At 42.2% G+C, this 14,119-nt stretch overlaps 1 long non-coding RNA gene across 1 annotated transcript in view; it reads right to left on the bottom strand.

Moving 5' to 3' along the window:
* Positions 1-14,119, bottom strand: part of LOC118566087 — a 28,103-nt gene continuing 13,984 nt past the window's right edge. Inside the window, exon 4 of the long non-coding RNA XR_004932786.1 lies at positions 1-96. This is a non-coding gene — a long non-coding RNA (uncharacterized LOC118566087). The remainder of the gene's footprint in view (positions 97-14,119) is intronic.

Raw genomic sequence — 14,119 nt, 5'->3', positions numbered from 1 at the left:
TTTTCTATCCTGTCTGCCTCGAGGGTGAACTGGGTTAAGAGTGAAGCCTTCGCCACAGGTGAGTGGCATGGAGGGCGTCCGGTTCTCCCTCAAAATCTGCAATGGAAGACAGACGGCTTTAAGTACCTTGGGGTTTATCTGGGAGACAAAACCACTGTACAGAAAAACTGGGAAGACATGGAAACAAAAGTCAAGACTAAACTTGCTAAGTGGAAATGGCTACACCCTCAGATGTCATATAGAGGCAGGGTGTTGGTTTTAAACAATTTAGTTGCTTCACAGCTGTGGCACAAGCTTTCTGTCTTGGACCCACCGCCGGGATTGCTGGAAAAGTTACAGTTTGAGATGGTCGAGTTCTTTTGGAATGGTTTACACTGGGTGCCATAGTCTGTTTTGTTTTTAGCAAAGGAGGAGGGGGGCCAGGGCCTGGTCCACCTGGCAAGCAGAACAGCTACTTACCGTATGCAGTTTCTCCAGAAGTACCTGGCAGGGCCTCCTGACACCGTGTGGAGAGATGTGGCCAGTTGTATTCTCAGACGTGTAAATAACTTGGGGCTGGATGCTGCTCTGCTTCTAACCGATTTTAGTTTTTTAAAGTTAAAAGGGATGCCTCAGTTTTATCAGGGTGTTTTTAAATCCTGTGCTCTTTTTAAAATAAAAACACCAGAAACGTTTAACTCTCTGCATTGGTTTTTAGAAGAACCTGTGGTCTGTGGAGCGAGACTGGACGTCTGTGGCAGCAAAGTACCGGGTCTGTCGGACGCGCTGTGCAGGTCCGGGACAGTGACCCTAAGGCATCTGGTGGAGGTGGCAGGACCAAACCTTGACAACGTCAGAGATGTTGGTTTGCTGCTCGGAGTCCGGTGTGCCAGGTTGTTACAGCGATACTTGGACTTGGTGAGAGAGAGGATGACAGCTGGAGAGAGGCGTCTGTTGCAGCTGTTTTTTTCGAGAGAAAACCCACCAGACCCTGCAGACCCATTCCCGGACATCCACCTAGATCCTGATCTTACGGAGGAAAGTGGCCCTCTGCTACAAAACATAAACTCAAATATGAAATTGTGCAGCACAGGACCAAAAGTGCTGTACAGGACATTGGTCAAGATTTTCAACAAGAGAACTCTGCAAAAAAAGCCAGAGAGCGTGTGGGACGACAAGTTTGGAGGACAAAAACCCCAGTGGAGGTCTCTATATAAGCCTCTGATTAGAAAAAGAACTGGTGATCTTCAATGGAGAATCCTTCACGGAGCCATTGCAACAAACTCGTTTTTATCAGTCATTACATCCGGGGTTTTAAATGAGTGTCCTTTTTACAGTATGTCAGAGAATGTTTTTCACGTTTTTATGGATTGTGTACGATTGTCGACTTTTTTTAACCTTTTAATGAGTGTTTTTAACCTCTTTGGTGTAGTTTTTAACACTTCTCTTTTTATTAATGGTGTACGTTACTGTAAGGCCTATAAGTTAAAGGTATACTATGCAACCGGGGTTGCATAGTATACATTTTCTGTTTGGCATAGTATACCACTTTTACTTTCGCCCTCTGGGGGGAGCGAGGCTCCTCCCAGAGGGCGAAAGTAAAAGTGCACTGTCATAAAGATGCTCAGCTGTTCTGGTTTCTCCATCAAGCCAGGCGCGGCTGTTTTGAGCTTAGCAGACAGGTGAACGCAACGAAAAGTCAAAAAAACGGCAGTACAAACAATGACTAACACAGTGAAAGTATGAACATCAGGGTTTCCCGCAGCTCTATCTTGGCGAGGCGGCCTCGCCGCGGCCGCCGGGGTAGCGTCTCGCCAACATTCAAAAAAAAAAATTAATAATAATAATAATTATAATAAAACTTGATATGCTTGCATGTTTATTTGAGGTTAACACGCGGTTCTTTGTTGCTTTCGCGCGTGCATATAGTGAATGGCAGGGCAAAAACACATGGAGTTCTCGCCGTAAAGCAAGACCGACTCTCGCGGTCTTGCACGAGACTTCTGAGCCTGTGAGTGCGGGCTGAGGGCTCTTGCAATTGCAAGTGCGGTATTTCCCCCACAGACCACCAGGGCGGCCGAGAAAACCTTTGTTCGACCTGAAATGACTCATCTAATCATTCAAAACGGTATGGAACACATTAATTAACTGAAAAATGTTGCATAGTATGCCTTTAAAATCCGAAATTTAAAATTTTTTAACTGCCGAAGCAAAGATGGCTATTTATATATCTCGAAGGGACAGACTGCAGGCTGGACCTCATCTTGATGCCGTGGCTCTGTGGAAGTGCAACGTAAAGGCCAGGATCAGACTGGAGTTTCACTTCCACAGAGCCACTGGCAACTTGAATGATTTTGTGCAATTGTGGGGTTTTAAGGAGGTTTTATGCAAGGTTTCTGATCAGAGTGTACTAATATATAACAAGCACCTTATGTAAATAATTACCTCTTTAAAGTTGTTCTGATCATTGTTTAGCAGTGATTTGTTATTTTATTGTATCAATAAATGTTTTGTTAAAATCTAAAATCTTCTCTTCTATCATGGCGGATCGCAACAACTTTAAGGTGCATACCGCCACCTACTGTTCATGAGTGTGTAGCAACACTGTTTTACATCTATTAAATTTTATTTGTTAATTTTGTATTCTGAAGATAATAAATAATAAATAAATAATGCTTTACTTAATCTATGAATATCCTTTGTATTTCCTTTATTTCCCAATAATCCTTTAAGACTCCATTCTTGGCCTGTCCTTTTATTCCCAACAAGTTTGTAAAATTGTTGAAGTTACATTTTCATCCATACTACTTTTAATTTTCATCCAGTATACTAAACCTAATTTCATTCTTCTGAATTCCAGTGGAGTTTCTACAGTCTCTACTAAAACAGCGTTGATAGGTGTTGTTTTCACTGCTCCTGTGCATATACGTAAAGCCCTACTTTGTAATCTATCTATTCTTTGTAATGCTGTTTTAGCTGCTGCTCCATAAATAAAACTGCCATAATGTATTATTGATCTCATGAGAGCCCTATATATGTTTAATAATGATTGTCTATCTGCACCCCAATTATTTCCAGCCACAATAAACCCCGCCTGATCTGGGTTTATTATTTTAGGGAGGATGTTTTCCAATCTCTGGGCCAATACTTTTGCCACAATTTTATAGTCAACATTAAGCAAACTAATAGGTCTAAAGGAGGAACAATCGAGGGGACCTTTACCCTCTTTTAAAAGATAACTGATGGAGGCATGTTTCCACAAGGTGGGGATGCCATTACTTTAACAGCGGGCCATTATTTTAACAGCGGGCATGAATATTGTTTGAATCTCTGGCCAAAATAACTTAAAGAATTCCAATGGAAACCCATCAGGTCCAGGACATTTTCTGTTTGGCATAGATTTAATTGCAACCCAAACTTCCTCCAGAGCGATAGCAGCATCTAAGTAGGCACAATCCTCTCCCGTGACAGAAGATAGAGATAAACTGCTCAAATAGGCAGAGATATCTTCCGGGTCAGCCACGTCCGTATTGTATAGAGATATATAAAAATCCTGAAAAGTACTATTTATTATTATTGGGACATATGCAACGCCCTTGTTCTGCATTCTTATGTTAATTAAGCGACTATTTCCTTGATTTTTCAATAAGTGGGAAAGCATGCGACTGGGCTTATTACTAAATTTATAGTGTTTCTGTTTAGTATAAAGTAGCATTTTCTGAACTTGAGAAGTGTAGTCCAATTATTTCCAGCCACAGCCTTCAGTAAATGTATAACTTCTAACTAAATAACACATTTTACGAAGTGATCAGTCCACAAGTGAAAAACCAGGAGACTTGTCAATGAAACTTCTGGCCATGATGCTTTTGTCATGGCAATCAACCTTCAAGATTTCTGACAATGCCATCACATCACTTCTTCTGTGCATCAAACATTTCATGTTGATTCTTGGAAATGTTGTCTGTGTGTGCTAATTCCCTCACTGCCTTTGCAAGCAATATTCCAAAGACTTTATTCTCCTTGAGGAAATGGACTGGTGTCCTCCGTGACAACTTCTTACAGTATATGGTTTGTCCAAAATGTATGACAGTATACATGCTTACTGAAACCTACGAGCTCAGACGCGATGGCACAAAGGTTTGTAAGACTTGTGGTCACATACCATTCTACAATCACCCACAGCTAAAGTCTGCATTAAGGAAGAAATGTGGCTCTGTCTTGCTAAGAAAGGCGAAACATCCCCCTGCAACACTGATTTGCGTTTGTATAGCTCACAGCATTTTCATTTACATGTTAAAGCCTCCCCTAGAATTAGGAGGAGGGGGGTCATGGGGGGACAACTCCCAAGGAAGGCCCACGTCAATTTCTGACAATTCATGGCAGTTTTCGGTGTTGAATGCAAATTACCGTGAACAGCCGTTAACCTGAACTTCCACGACAATCTACAGTGCCGCATAGTGACGAAAATCACACTTTTTATGCAGTGAGATATCAAGCCATTTGTGTTAACTGAGGCTGTTGGGTCTGTATAAAAGCTTTTAACCAGATTGTTGAAATTTGGGCCCAGTCCGAATTTATGTAACACCTGAAAAATAAACTGCCACTCAACTCGGTCAAAAGCCTTCTCGGCATCGAGGGAAACAATTACTGCTGGCTCTTTGAGTATTAAGGTACTGAACAACATTAAGAACACGTCGTATATTGTCTGTGCCATATTTCATTTTTATAAACCCCGCCTGATCTGGGTTTATTATTTTAGGGAGGATGTTTTCCAATCTCTGGGCCAATACTTTTCCCACAATTTTATAGTCAACATTAAGCAAACTAATAGGTCTAAAGGAGGAACAATCGAGGGGACCTTTACCCTCTTTTAAAAGATAACTGATGGAGGCATGTCTCCACGAGGTGGGGATGCCATTACTTTAACAGCGGGCCATTACTTTAACAGCGGGCATGAATATTGTTTGAATCTCTGGCCAAAATAACTTAAAGAATTCCAATGGAAACCCATCAGGTCCAGGACATTTTCTGTTTGGCATAGATTTAATTGCAACCCAAACTTCCTCCAGAGCGATAGCAGCATCTAAGTAGGCACAATCCTCTCCCGTGACAGAAGATAGAGATAAACTGCTCAAATAGGCAGAGATATCTTCCGGGTCAGCCACGTCCGTATTGTATAGAGATATATAAAAATCCTGAAAAGTACTATTTATTATTATTGGGACATATGCAACGCCCTTGTTCTGCATTCTTATCATGTTAATTAAGCGACTATTTCCTTGATTTTTCAATAAGTGGGAAAGCATGCGACTGGGCTTATTACTAAATATATAGTGTTTCTGTTTAGAATAAAGTAGCATTTTCTGAACTTGAGAAGTGTAGTCTATATTAAGCTCAGACTTAACAGCCATTAGTGCCTTTAAATTTGACAATGTTGGTGATTGTTTATGCATTTTCTCTAGTCGGATAACCTCTTTTTCGAGGTTGTTTCTCCTCTCCACTAAAGTCGCTTTTTGGTGAGAGCAATAAGATAAGATGACCGCACAAAGTACCTTTTGCTGCATCCCAGAATATAGCCGAAGATACAGGAGAATTTTTGTTGTCAAGCCAGAACTGCAATAGGGTACTCCGGACAAAGTTGCAAAAGGATTCATTCAAAGGATGTATTGAATTTCATTGGAATATTGCATTGGAACCACTTGCTGTGGCAATAAGGGCGCACCCGCGCATTAAAGGTCTTTGAGTCGTGGTGTTGAAACACTCATTAGTTTATACGCCGATGATTATATATTATATTTGCACAACACTGTAGAATCTGTCCCTTTCCTGCTCAGCTTGATTACATCTTTCAGTAAAATTTCCGGGTATACAATAAATTGGTCAAAGAGTGAGTTGATGCCACTTTCCAATTCGTCCTATTTTTTTTTTTTTACAAAAAGTCCCATTCAAAGTGCTTGCGAGCCATCTCACCTACCTCGATCCTACTATACCCCAAGACCCCAAACTTATATTCAAGCTAAATTTTGCAGAGTTTATGACATGTTTAAAGCAAAATATCGAGTACTGGAAGACTTTACCTCTGTCAATGATCGGACACATTAATTCAATCAAAATGATCGCCCTACCTAGGTTTTTGTATTTATGTCAAATTCTTCCTATTTATCTTACAGCAACTTTCTACAAGGACTTGGATTCGATCATTCAATCCTACATATGGAACAGGAAAAATCCCAGGATTTCTAAAGCTCATTTACAGAAGCCAGGGAGGTCTGGGCCTACCTGTGTTTAAACACTATTACTGGGCTGCCAACCAGAGCATTATTGTATTGGCAACAAGGCTCCCCTGGTAACTCAATAACTAGTATCCCTCTGTGGCTCAAAATGGAATCCAATCTGGTGAATAATTCCTCCCTACCAGCTCTGCTGTTTGCCCGCCTTGAAAAACCAGAAGCCTATCGAAATATGAGCTTTGTGTTAAGACAGGAAGTAAGGATTCTAAATCAGATCAGGTCTTTCCTTGCACTACCAAATACAGCACAGACGCTGTTTTGCTTTAACCACAGTTTTTTGCCTCCCTGGCAGGACAAAGCTTATCACGATTGGAGAGAAAAGGGGTTGGTGTCGATTAAGGACATGTATATTGGCAATAAGTTTGCATCATTCAGTCTATTGAAAGAAAAATACAATCTGCCCCATTTACACTTTTTTGGATATCTGCAGGCCAGGCATTACATTAGCGTTACCGCACATAAATGGTGTTGGTTGTCACCATTGCTGCTGTGCCACTCAAGTCCACTTTAACAGATGAAGCAACTGCCTTCACATCGTTTTCTTTCAGAGTCCGACCAAAATAAGGCTTTAGTAAGTTTATATGACAAAGCTGAGTTGGTCGCTTACGGTCTGGGGTAGAAACCATGTAGTCTTGTTCAGACACTTGTCTCAGCACAGAATATGGACCATAAAACTTTGCCTGAAATGGTGAACCCTGAATGGGAAGTAAGGCAAGCACCTTATCTCCTAGGTGAAACCCTCTTCTTTCAGCCTTCTGGTCAAACCATTGTTTCATTTTTCTCTGAGCTTTTTTAAGATTCTCAGAAGCTAGTTTGCCAGCCAAGAAAAGTCTGCGACGAAAACCATTAATATAGTCAAACAGGTTGGATGGTGGATCGGAACTTTCCAAGTTTGTTTTTAGAATAGCAAGAGGACCACGCACACAATGTCCAAAGACAAGTTCATTTGGACTGAACCCTGTGCTTTCTTGCACAACTTCACGAGCTGCCAGAAGAAGCCAAGGCAGACCTTCTTCCCAGTCTCTACTCAACTCTGTGCAGTATGCTTGCAACAATGCTTTCAGGGTTTGGTGAAAACGCTCTAGCGCCCCCTGGCTTTGAGCATGATAAGCACTGCTTTGTTGATGGACTACACCAAGTTGTTTCAAAATCTCAGCAAACATGTGTGAAGTGAAATTGGTCCCTCTGTCTGTCTGAATGGTCTTTGGAATCCCAAACACTGAAATAAAATTAGACAAAGCTTTGACCACCAACTTTGTCGTAATTGTTTTCAGAGCATAGGCTGCAGGGTAACGAGTGCTTTTACACATAACTGTCAGTCAATACACAGATCCTGACTTTGAAGGAATCAGTGGGCCAACACAGTCTATGATCAAGTCTTCAAAAGGTTTACCAGCAACAGGTATGGGAAAAAGTGGAGCTGGTTTCAGGATCTGATTAGGTTTCCCAGTTAACTGGCAAGTGTGACAGGTTTTCACAAAGTAAGCAACATCTTTTTTCAGACGTGGCCAATAAAAATGTCGTAAAACTCGATTATAAGTTTTATTGACTCCTAAGTGTCCAGACAATTCTCCATGAGCAGATTTCAAAACCAGATTTCTGAACTTGACTGGGACAACGGCTTGATAAACTGGACCAACAATTTCCCGGTCACTGTAGGGCAACCATTTACGCATCAACAAATCCTCTTGTAGAAAATACCCACATGACACTTTTGTGTCCTGTTCAGCTGTCTGGACTTGATCAAACAGAGCAGCTAAGGTTTTGTCCTCCTGTTGGGCTGCAATAAACTCACTGAGTGACAAAGGAACAGGAAGAGTTGGCAAACAGGCAGTCTTCTCAAGAACAGAATCAGGCTTACTAGACTCAACCTCCATAACAGCCAAAGAACGAGTGATGGCACGAGTTACTGCACAAGCTGGAAAAACCTCAGGAAAGTCTTGAGCACATACGTCTGACACAGAAACGGATGGACAAGCTCGGACCACTGGAGGAGGAGTAACATCTCGCCACACACGTCCACCTGCCAGATTGTTTCCTAGAATGAGAGACACACCCTCCACAGGCAAAGAAGGACGAACAGCTATCGTCACTGCTCCTTGTACCAATTCTGACTGCAAGTAGATCTTATGAAGAGGCACAGAGAAAGTTTCCATCCCAATACCTCTAATTAAGACACTACAACCAGTGTCAGACAATGGAGAAAATGGCAAAACAGATTCCAATATGAAAGATTCTGATGCTCCGGTGTCACGCAGAATCTTCACAGCCACTTTATTTGAACTGCCACTCAAAGAAACAAACCCATGTGTGATGAAAGGAGCATAGTCTTGTCCGACATCCTTCTCACAAATCTGGAGATCACTATCAGTCATTTTTGAAAAAAACTTAGAGTCAACAGGTGCAGCTAAAACATTTGGTCTCACACTTTCAATTTTAGCTGGAAGTACAGACTCCACCGAAGGCAACTGTGAAACACTGGCTAAAGCAACAGGTTTACGATGATTCTGTTTACTCCTATCTGGTCTAGTTTTGACATTAAGAGGACACTCATTTTTCCAATGTCCCTTCTGGCGACAATAGTTACAGTTTGAGTCTGCTTTAGATTTTAGTGTAGGTTCCACTCTGGTCTTACCAGAGAACCACTCATGATGAGATTCGTTGAAGCTATGGCCATTCCAATTGTAATCCCTCACAGCTTTATGGATCAGAACGTACTCATCTGCCAAGACAGCGGCTTTAGCAGCAGTTTTTACCTTTTGTTCATTAACATATGTGGCAACCCGGTCTGGTATAATGTTTTTGAACTGTTCCAACACCATTAAATCACAAAGGGATTCAAAATCATTCACACCTTCAGCTGATAACCACCAACAAAACTGGGTGTTTAGTTCTCTGACCAGATCTATGTTAGTCTGTTTTTCAGCCTTTCTGCAGTTCCTAAATTGTTGTCTGTACTGTTCAGGAACCAGTTCATAAGCCTTCAAAACAGCTTCTTTAACAGATTTGTATACCTTTCTTTGAGCTGAAGTTAATGAAACATAAGCTTCTTGGGCCTTACCCACCAACACACTTTGCAGCAGAATGGAACAATCTAGATCACTCCACTCATGGTCCTCTACCATGTCCTCAAACAAAGAGAAAAAAACATCAGGATCGTGTTCATTAAAGTTAGGTAACAGCTTCAACATACTAACCAAGTTGTGTCCAGTAAACCCATCACCACCTTAAGACAGATTAAAAGATCCACCACTTAACCTGCCCTCAGACCTCAACTTCAAACGCTCAGCTTCCAGAGATAATTTCTTAACCTCCAACTCATGTGCTAGCCTTTTCTCTTCTTGTTCACGTACTAGCCTTTTTTTCTTGTAAAGCTAATTTTCTCTCTTCAAGCTCATGTGCTAGCCGCAATTTTTCCAACTCAAACTGCATTTCCATCTCAGTTCTCCTAGATTGAAACTGTAACCGAGACTCTTGAGATACTATCGGACCTGATGAGTCATCATCCAATTTTGAGGCACCAGTTAAAGAATCTGTACCCTGGGACGGTACATCTGTCACATCAGCATCTGTAAGAGAAGCAGTAAAGACATTTAGTTGTAAAAGTTTGTCTTCTAAAAAATTCCTCAATTGAGGTTTCCTTAATCCTTTTGCAGCTTCAGTGTCAATTTCAAAGTGTTCAGCTACTTGATGCATCTGCTCCTTAGTAAGTTTTTCCAAAAGTTCTAAAGTTGGGGTAGCCAAAAAAGAACCCAAAGTATCCATTTTCAAACAAAAACAATCCAGCAAACCAACTTCCAAGACAAACTAGTTATTCTTTTTTTTTTCTTTTTCTTTTAACCAACTATCAGGAAGTGCATGACTGGTACGACCAAATGGCAAATCTCCCTTTACCTACAGCTAACTAATTGACAAAAACCCTGACTAAACTTAGCCTAGTCTTCAGGCCTTCCTCCAAGAGCAAAGGATTGGATTGGATTGAATCAGAAGAGTCAAGATGGCTGACGGAGCAACAGCGTGTGTTTCTGTCATCCCAGCTTCATGTCGATCTAGACAAAAACCTGAGATCTACAGGACTGTGGATGGCAAAATAATTGTGGAGGATGAGCTCTTAAACTTCCTGGCTGTGAAAATCAGAACTCTGAGCCAGGATGAGATAGTGTTGTTGGCTATTAAGACTTTTGACACAGAGTCTATAGAGGCCTCCAAGAAAGTGCTGTTTGATCTGTGCACTACTACGCAGCGAAATATAGCGCACAAAGGAGCGCAAAAAGACATGAACAACATCAAAAGCTGCTTAAAGGTCCTAAATGAATGTGGGGAAAATGTGCCACGTTTTGTCTCTCATTATTTGGATGATTTGCCTTCTGTTACCTTCTCAAACATGGATGTCTGCGGTCTGCTCAAGAGAATGGAGCAACTGCACGCTGAGGTTGGAGCCATGAAGTGCGCACTAAAACTGCAGGTGGATGTATGTGAAGACCTTCGTGTGATCACAACAGATGTGAGCCGCCGGATTTCCAGCCTGGAATGTGCAGCGGATGCGGTACCTAAGGAGCAGGTTGGGTGTGGATCTGCACCTGTTACCTGTGGTGGCGGCGAACACGGAAGCGACGGACGCAGTGACAGCGACCGCAAGGTCGGTGAGCGCAGATGCGCCGAAGTAAACGCTGGGAACCCGCCAGTCACTCAGGCTGCAGGGCTTGCAGCAAATGCTGGGAGGAGGGATCGAGCGAGCGCACTGCGCCTCGAAGCTGCCCCTGGAGATGGCGAGATCTCTGGGCAAATTACGTGTCCGCCTGAATCCCCAAAGTGGAGTGCTGTTGTGAGGAGAGGAAAGCGACCAGCGGGATTACGCGGTACTACACCTGGAGTAAAAAAAACTGCTAAAAGTATGGCTATTGTGGGCACTGTCATGGTTGAGTTTTGGTTTGGCTTTGTTTTTCTGTAACTTTCATTTTTTCATCTCTTTTGGGTTGGGTTTGACTTTTTTTATTGTTAGTTTTCAGTCATCAGTTATTTTCTGTCAATTTTCACTTCACCTCCTCAACAGTCAGTCACACCTGATAATCATTTACCAGCCAATTAGCCAGACCCTTGTTCCACCTGTGAAGTGCTCTATTTAAACCTCCCTCTGCCTTCAGTTCAGCACTGGGCCGTCATCATTCCACACCTCTCCATGCCAGTCCCCGGTTTGCCTTGGAAGCTTTGTTTTGCTCCTGTTGTTAAGGTTAGTCCTGTCAGTCACTCTAAAGACTGTTTGTTCCTGGAGAGGTTCTGCTCTGTGTCCTGGTGTCTCCAGAGAACTGTTAACTGGACTAGCCATCCTGGAAAGGCTCTGCTCTGTGCCCTGGTGTCTCTCAAGTTCTGCTAACCTGACTAGCCGCACTGGAGAAGCTCAACTCTGTGCCCTGGTGTCTCTCAAGTTCTGCTAACCTGACTAGCCGCCCTGGTGAAGCTCAGCTCTGTGCCCTGGTGTCTACAATGAACTGCTAACCTGAGTGCTATGAGGCCTGCTAGCCGAGCAGCACCTAGCAAGTGTGGACTCTCTGTCTCCGGGCCGTCAGCTCCTGCCATCACATTCATCCCTGACCTTCTGCAGTCCTGAACCTCCGGTCTTCATCACTCACCACCCAGCATGCTTCCTTCAATAAAAACTCAAACTTTTAGTCCTGTGTGTGCGTCCTGAGTTCATCGGTAAACAAAACCCTGACAGGCACAGGGTCAGTAAAAAACAAAAACTGTGACAACAAAACTGGTGAGTGTTTTTGCTTCTAAATTCTCGCCTGACCTGAATGTAAAGACATTAACTGACTATCTTCAGGACCAGCTGGGTCGTGAGGTTACATGTCTGAAAATAAGCTCTGATAATAGCAGGTTTGCTTCTTTCAAAGTTTCATCTGAATGTAATGAAGTGGCGGAGATGTATAATCCTGATCTCTGGCCAGTGGGAGCTTATGTAAGGCGTTTTTATGAGCCACGTAGGGCTGGAGCTACGGGTATGAGCAGTGCGGTTCCTCCAGGGATGCAGATGAGTGGGGCCTCCTTGGCATGTGGCACTGAGGCCAAATAAACCTGAAAACATGGCTCTTAAAGTTCTGTCATATAACTGCCGCGGCCTGCGCTTGGGCCAGAGTATAGAGGACAAAGCTCGCCGGGTTGTTGTAGATCAACTTCTGAGTCAATGTGATGTGCTGTGTCTACAAGAGACTTTTCTGACAAAGCAGGACTTAAAAGGACTGAACTCCATAAATGAGCGTTTTCACGGGGCTGGGGAGTCCAGTGTTGATATTGGTGATGGAATAATACGAGGACGGATTGCCGGTGGTGTGGCAACATTATGGGATAAGAGACTGGATCCTTGGGTTAAAATAATCCGACTGGAAGTGGACTGGTGCATAGCAATACACCTGACACAAAATGACAGGGAATGTGTTATCTTGAATGTGTACACCCCATATGAGTGCCTTGCAAATGAAACCGAGTATCTTAACAAACTTGCTTTTATTAACTCTTTTATACAAGATAACAAGTTTTCAAATGTATTTGTTATTGGTGACATGAACTCTGATATTGCTGATAGTAAATCTATATTTGGTACTCATTTAAACCAGTTTTGTGAGGATAGTGGGTTAATTCTCTCAACTAAAGTCCTGCTGCCTACGGATAGTTTTACATACATTAGTTAGGCATGGCATACAACCTCATGGTTGGATCACTGTGTAACCACAGCAGATGCACATGCCTCATTGACTGACATGAAAATCCTGTATGAATTCTCTGCTGCTGATCATATTCCATTTGGGATGCAGATATATTTACAGTGGTTACCAATGATAGAAAAGCACAACTCTGAAAGTAGCAAATTACACTTAGACTGGAGCTCACTCTCAAATGAGGAACTGCTGTCCTATTCGATGCGCACAGATAACTCACTTAGGAATATCTACCTGCCTAGAGAAGCAGTCAGCTGTAGAGATGCTAATTGTAAAAATTCTGAGCACATTGGATCCATTTGTTTTGTGTATAATGAAATAGTTAATGTTTTGATTGCACCAGCTAAACTCTTTCATAAACAAATAAAGAAAAATAAGATCAGGCCAGGTTGGAATACCCACGTGGCTGAATTTTTTAATAGAGCTCGGGAGGCTTCTAAGGAATGGATCCAGGCAGGGAGACCGAGGTTTGGGCCTGTCTTTGAACATAAAAAGTTTACCAATGCCCAATACAAGTACGCTGTGCGGTATATTAAAGGTGGAACCAGCAATGAGGACTGATTCAATGGCCAGAAAACTCTTTTGTAACAATACACAAGACTTTTGGAAAGAAGTTAGAGGTATGACATCCCACAAAACATCCCTGCCCTGTGCAGTTGATGGCATATCAGGCACTGCTAATATTCTGGAGCTGTGGCATCAACATTACAGTAGATTATTTAATTGTATTCATAGTGAACCATACACTGTAAATAACATTGACCATATAGATGAAATCCTGCCTTATGAAGTTCATAAAGCTATTTCCAAATTGTCTAACAATAAAGCCACTGGGTTGGATGGAGTGTCAGCAGAGCATTTAAAGTATGCAAGTGCAAGGCTAGCTCCTCTACTTTCCATCTGTTTTACAGCATTTTTTATACACGTTTTTTTACCTCTATTTTCAGTGTCCTGTTAGTACCCGTTATCAAGGATAAAACTGGGAAGATTGGCAGTTCTGATAATTACCGTCCGATAGCGCTGGCCAGTATAGTTTCAAAAATTATAGAGTCAATCCTGCTGGACAGGATTTTAGAGGTTATCAAGTCTACAGATAACCAGTTTGGTTTTAAGGCTAGGCTGGGCACAGATATG

Source organism: Fundulus heteroclitus, chromosome 15, assembly GCF_011125445.2.
Source record: "Fundulus heteroclitus isolate FHET01 chromosome 15, MU-UCD_Fhet_4.1, whole genome shotgun sequence".
NCBI lineage: Eukaryota > Metazoa > Chordata > Actinopteri > Cyprinodontiformes > Fundulidae > Fundulus > Fundulus heteroclitus.
The sequence above is the reverse complement of the archived record's forward strand: the minus strand, read 5'-3'. Positions and strand labels throughout refer to the sequence as shown.